Raw genomic sequence first — 6,785 nt, 5'->3', positions numbered from 1 at the left:
TGCTGTTGTGACAGTGATGTACAGTCTTGTTGGTATATGTATGATTTCTATACATTTTACGTCAGATAAAAACTTTGGTTGTAAGATTTAGAGTTACCAGCTGTCAGCTGCTTAGAAAAGGATCCTGGTGTTATTTGTCTCTCAGAAACAGTTCATAACTTCCCTTCAACTCATCCATGTCACCTAAAAGGTAAACCTGTTTCTCCATCACCTGTTCAGCTCTGATGATTCAGTAAGGACATCTCCTGGTTTCATCTTCATGTTTCCCTCTCATCACATAACCAAACCGATATCATGACCAGCAGGTTTACAGCTGTGGCTCCAGCAAACATCAGCTGATACTAGAAATTAATATTAAATAAATTCTAACAACAGCTGATCAAGCTTAAACGTGCTGCTGTTGTTTAGAGCGACATCCGCTGGTTTCCTCTTTCTGGCGCAAAGTGGGCGATAAATAAACAAGAGAGAAAAGCCGATCAGCTGATCATTGATCAGTTTAATGATTGAAGTAGCAACAGGGGAGGCAGGGGGAGAGAATGAGAGAAGAAGAGGCAGCTGTGCAGCATAACGACAGAATAACTCCTTTGTGTCTTTTTTTCATTATAGCGAAAGTCCGGGACAAACTGCGTCTCTTCTCAGCTCAATACGAAACGTGTAATATTTTCTCTGAATGAGGGACCATTCCATTTTTTAAGGAGCCGTTGGCAACTCTACTAACTAACCTTATGAATAAAATAAAGTTCACTATCAGTAACATCATAGCACCCACCCAGCTGTATAAAAACTCCGTCAAGCTGGCTAGATCGCAGTACGAGTTATTGTAACTGACGGTAAAAAGTCAGCACAACGAAAATAAACTCCACCTAAACTTGGTTTATATCTGACCCAGATAGACTGCAGGTCATAACTTCTTACCTGGAGTTCAGTTCACCTGACACTCGGACTGGCGGCTGCCTCGGGTCTCTCCTCCTGCCTCCCCTTCCCTCATCCACGTGCTGGCCTCTGTGGAAGCTCCGCCATAGCCACCACCAAACAACTGAGTTATTTTTACACATCGACCTGCATCTGGCCAATCCACCACCTCTTATTGTTCATGCCATTACAAAAAAATAAATAAATAAGTCACCGGGCATATCCCCGGTATGCCCGATGGCCAGTCCAGCTATGTTAACCTGCAACCAAATCTGCAGCTCCATACAGCAATGTTACGACTTAGATTATATCTTATAACTCATAACTCTTATGTTAGCTGCCCTCAGTAGCCTACTGTCTGAAATATTCAACGGCTGCAATAATTCTTTATTATTTTTTTATTATTATTTATTTTTTTCTTGGTATTCTAATTTCACCGAAGTTTACTAAACTCAGCAAACTTAATATTACTTACCGGGACATTTATTCTGTCCTCATTTTCTTTCACCGAAAAATTGTTTCCTGCAGTGCCGTCTTTCGTGCTTGGCTCTCCTACCTTTGCTAACGTGATGCACGTAGCGCAGAAGCCGATGCTGCATTCACTTACACTCGGATATCTCAGCTTCACCGTGAAAACATAATCGGACATTTGATATTTGATTGAATTTTATTGTTTTGCCTTTGGGGTGGCACCTGGGGTGGCCAGTCTGGTTGGGGGGGTGGCCTGTGCACCCCCAGGCCACCCCGCTGGACACGCCACTGCTCACACACACAAACTACACCCTTTTTGGCTCCTACCTCAAAGCACACTGTGCGCTGTCGATTTTACGTGCTGCACAATAATGTTTAATATTTAGTATTTACTGTTATATTCCCATATATCATTGTGATGTTGTTTATTATATTGCTCTTTTTTTTTCTTCCGCTTTTTTTCTTTTTTCTTTCTCAACAGGTGATCCAGGTGATTGCTATATGTATTTTTTTGTCTGCTTATTTTGTTGGTTTTTGTTTTTTGCCCTTTATCCCCGTCCCTCTTCCCCGCTGTTTTTCTTTCCCTCTTTCTTTCTCCCCTTTCTTTTCCCCAGTCAAGTCTGTCCCATATTTAGCAAGTGAAAATAAAATAAACAATAAAAGGTGAATCAAATAGACCAGTAGTTCCCAAACATTTTTTGCTGGGCCCCCCTTTGTTTTACAAGAAAAATGATCGCGCCCCCCCGCGTGCACGAGCACACGCAGTTACTGTCCCTCCATTTACAAAGGCAGAGGCGTCACGATGTGATTATTTTACGTGTAGTTGTTTTTTTTCCCTGTATAATAATATTCAACATTGCTATCAATACATTTTTCAAAAAATGCCTCTCTGTGCAAAATAGGTTTAAAAACATAAACAGCTGTGGGATGCTGTTTGTCCGTGATTTGAACCGAGGGAACGAATCGTGGCAGGATCAGCCTGATATTATTTGGATCCCACTGTAACTTTATTGTATAAAGTATAGTAGGGGAGACCGGGGATAGTTGTAACATTTTTGACATTTCTGTCTGTAAATTGGAGCTCTTTTAAGGTAGTGGATTCAAAATGTAATGCAAAGTATTTACATGTCTCTGCTATTAAATAGTGCAGCTATTTTCTCTGCAGCACAATTACCCATTGCATGGTATGGTCTCAAACACAAAGAGTGAAATGTTACAATTAACCCCATAGTCTGGGTTAGTTGTAACATATCCTGGGGTAAAATGTAACACAATGAAATAAGGGTACTAACAAAATATTAACATGTAATCTTTGTTTATTCAACACATGAATGCACTTAGAGCCATTTATGTAGCTGTGTGTGTGTGTGACAGAATGCAGAAATCTAACTTTTGAACATATTCCAACCCCCCAAAAAAGACAAATTATGGAATTTTCTGCAACTGAATATTTCATAAATTTTGGTTGGTCTTCCTGGAGTTTGGCCTCATGGCTCAGTGGGCATTATAACCTACAACTCTTGCACCAATTTTGAACATAACAATGAAGCTGAAAAAATGTAGTTGTTCACCAGCATCGCAATTCCATTACTTTTTATCATGGTTTACCTTGGTGTGGTTTGCAAAGTGCTTCAGAAAGATGAGGAAATCTGTTTCTTGCACCCATCCTGACTTATTTCCACTATCAGTACTTCCTACTGGTCCATCTCTGACACAGAGGTCTGCATAATGTATGTGTGGGAACACAAACAGTGGAGGAATTGTGTTGCCAACGGCATTAACCGCATATACAAAAGCGACCAGTGAACCTCTCTCTGCTGATGTCGTTGCCCCAACTTGTTTAATATGGGTTAAAGTAATAGTGTGGTAAGTTGTAACATCTGCATTATTGTTACAACTAACCCAGACTGTTGCTGTTACAACTGACCCAGACTCCTGTAGCCATGAACTAGCTAACATTACAGCCAACGGCTAAAACATTAGCACTAAAGACCTACACAGAATATATCCCCATAGACATACAAATAACATAATTTAAGTTTGATGAGTTTAACTGCAAAGCAGATAATGCTATTAGAAATTGAAATAAAGTAGAAAAACTTACTTTTTGGCATACAAATTACTTTTTTCGTGTTAAATTGTCTGTGTTTGACGAAATGTGCTGATTTTTCACATGTGATAGCAGAACTGAATTGGGCATGCACAGGATGAGTCACATCATTTGAAACTTAGCCCTGATTGGAGAAATTGAAAGTGTTACAACTGACCCACGTTACAACTATCCCCGGTCTCCCCTATAGTATGTATATCTCCAAAATGTCAGGAGCAGAGATGGGCAGTAACACGTTACTTGTAACGCGTTACTGTAATCTCATTACTTTTTTCAAGTAACGAGTAAAGTAAGGGATTACTATTGCAAAAACGGTAATTAGATTACCGTTACTTCCCGTAGGAACGCTGCGTTACTGCGTTACTAAAACCGTGATTTCTTTGCGAGAATGTCTCACAACAGTGACAACAGCTGTGTGCAGATCAACAATGGATCACATATCGATTGTGGGAGAGAGTATGAGCGTGCAGCATTTAAAGCGTGGAAGTACTGACCTTACTTTGAGTTTGATTCCATAAAAAGTGACAAAAACATTAGCGTCCATCGTGCGTGGGAAGAAAACTTCTTTTTACAGCGAAAAAAACCCCTAAACTTCCAAGCAAGCACCGAGTGCGCAACGACGTAATGCACAACTGACCGCGGCACACCTGCACCAAGGTAAACCTCCGCCTACCCCTAGTCCTGCTTTACAGGTGAAAATAGAGCAACAAGACCGCTGAGTCTTTGACTTTATTTTTTTTCTGCTGCGTTTTACTTGCATCTATTTGAAAGAGTGAGTGTAAACACAAAAAATATTTTATTTTATGTGCTGGAATGTGTAGAAAATAGGTTTAAATGTTAAACTAATTTATTCAAGTCAGAGAATGTTGCATATAATTAAATTTTTGCTTGATGCATAGAGTTAAAAGATTAAAACTGATAAAACAAGTTAAAAAAAAAGAGACTTTTCCATTTGATTACATTTTGTATGATGGATTATGCAGAAAAAGTAGAATTGGGCTGAAAGATCTATCGCTTTATCACCTATTCAGGTTGTAAATCGTGTTTTTAAAAAGTAACTAAGTAACTAAGTAATTAATTACTTTTGAAAATAAGTAATCAGTAAAGTAACGGGATTACTTTTTGGGGGAAGTAATCAGTAATTAGTTACTGATTACTTTTTTCAAGTAACTTGACCAACACTGGTCAGGAGTAGTTAGTCATTACAAGAAGTGTTTGTGAACTAAAAATCACGAATGTGGGATCCTGTTTGTCCGTGATTTAAACAGCCCAGTGCGTGCTCCCGACGAAGGGAAAAGCAATTCTGCAGGGAGACCTACTTCGGCACTTGTGCAGGTGAAGCCAAAGGGAAGATATGCTATAACATATTTTCTAGTCTTTGGTTTAGAATGAAGTTGGTTTGGAAACATATTCAGCTATGCTTCATCTCCTGTTTGCGTTTCTGTAGGCGCCCGTGCTAGCAGTGTCCAAGCGTTTTGCCCCCTAGGGGGCGGGCCCCACACTTTGGGAAGGTCTGAAATAGACCATTACGGCAAGGCTGGGATGGTCCATTTGGTAAAGTAAATCCGTTGGGCATCTTTCTTTGCCTTTAGACAATAATTCTGATGGCAAAAGAGCCAAACGGGACAAGCAAAAAAAAAAAAAACAACAAAAAAAAAACGCATTAGTGTGGATGTAGCCTTAGCCATCTCCTTTCGATGTGGATGGTAGCTACTTTTGGAGTGAGTAAATTTCCACCACTCCACATGTAGGTGATTTAAAATGTTATCTGAATCTGAAATCTTAATCTTAAACTCTTTCCAGTATATAAACGGTCTTAAATAACGAGGCATACTGACAGGCTATCACTTTTATGTCCTAACTTGCCCCTTGACCCGCCGTTGCTAAACTGTTTGACTATGAATGTTCCTACTGAAAAAAACCCACCAGGAATATTACTTTCAAGTTAATGCTACCAACCTCGGCAGCAGCTTCTAAATATTAGGGAAGCACAGTCTACCCAATTTTAGAAAACTTAAGAAAGTTTATTATGTAATATCGTTGATGTACCATAATTTAAACTCTATTTTAGATCAACAGTGTTCATTAGTAAACACCTAAATAGCTGCTCACATCACATGTGATGTGAACTCTTTATTGAAAGGGGAATATAATGGTTAGCTGAGGGACTTACATTTCTTACAAACAGAAAAACACACATTTTCTATTCATAAATTTTATTTGGTAGACACTGCTATGTTTTCTCATTAAAATATCACAAATTGACAGTTGCACTGCATGCTAACTTTCATTCAATAGTTAAATGCCAGTTTTTAACCAGTTACAGCCGGACGAGGGGTGGGTGCAGCTGTTGTAGTGGTTGGAGCTCTAGTAGTGGTTGTTGCTAGGCTGGCAAGTAGTAATTGTATGAGTAGCTGCAGCTGTTGATTGTTTAACTGTGGCAGTTGATTGGCTTCCTGAAAAACCACAAATAAAAATATTTATTATCAAATGCAGAGAAACGTTACATCTGTAAAACTAAAAACTTAGATATTTAGGAGGCAATAATCCACAATGTAATTCAAATCACAGTACTCTGACTTGTGCATCAAAAATCATTTGCCATTTTGTAATGGAAAAAAAAAATAAGAAAAGCACTCACCCCTGACCCAGAGTAAGATTCAGAGCTTGAGCGCACAAGTCTTTTGCGCGCCATACCCATCTGTAGACAATGATCAAGTTCAATACTGCCTTCATTTTATTGTATTACAGTATTATTAATGGTATCTGAATGCATAAGTGCAAATAAATACGTAAAAATATGTGATAATGTCAGACTTACAGGTTGAGTCAAAGTGAGGCTCAGGAGGCATCCAAGCACAAATGCTACCTTCAGCATGGTTTCAGTGATCGTACCTGTTGAAATAAAAATGGTAATAAAGATTTAATCAAATCAAATAAGTTAATTAAACAATTACAATTCCACAGTTAATCCTATCCTGGCAAAGAAAAATTTGACAACAAAGACTCATGTAATTACGTCTAGTCCACTGCTTGCAGCAGTCAGTCTCAGAGTGAAGGAAGTTGTTGTAGTGATATTCGGAAAGTTGAGCTCTTCTTATATACAGCTACCAGAGCACCTTTGTTAAGAAATGTCCCAAGGTGTAACTAATGATTAGAGCCAGAAACCACATAATAATCTTGTCAGCACCCAGACAGGGTAAACAAAAAGAAAAAAAAACAAAACACTATGCCATATGAATTATAACTGGATCAGATTATTAGGAACCAAACTGTCAGTCAGTAATTAAAC

General features: G+C 38.8%; 1 long non-coding RNA gene across 1 annotated transcript; it reads right to left on the bottom strand.

Annotated features, from left to right (window-relative positions):
• Positions 1–5,692: 5,692 nt before the first annotated feature.
• LOC106676544 (uncharacterized) lies at positions 5,693–6,585 on the bottom strand. The gene is made up of 4 exons (XR_001342333.2): positions 6,513–6,585; positions 6,315–6,388; positions 6,135–6,194; positions 5,693–5,949 (listed from the first exon to the last, which is right to left on the bottom strand). It is a non-coding gene; the product is annotated as an uncharacterized LOC106676544 (long non-coding RNA).
• Positions 6,586–6,785: the final 200 nt, after the last annotated feature.

This window comes from Maylandia zebra, linkage group LG6 (assembly GCF_041146795.1).
Source record: "Maylandia zebra isolate NMK-2024a linkage group LG6, Mzebra_GT3a, whole genome shotgun sequence".
In the NCBI taxonomy this organism is placed as follows: domain Eukaryota; kingdom Metazoa; phylum Chordata; class Actinopteri; order Cichliformes; family Cichlidae; genus Maylandia; species Maylandia zebra.
The sequence above is the reverse complement of the archived record's forward strand: the minus strand, read 5'-3'. Positions and strand labels throughout refer to the sequence as shown.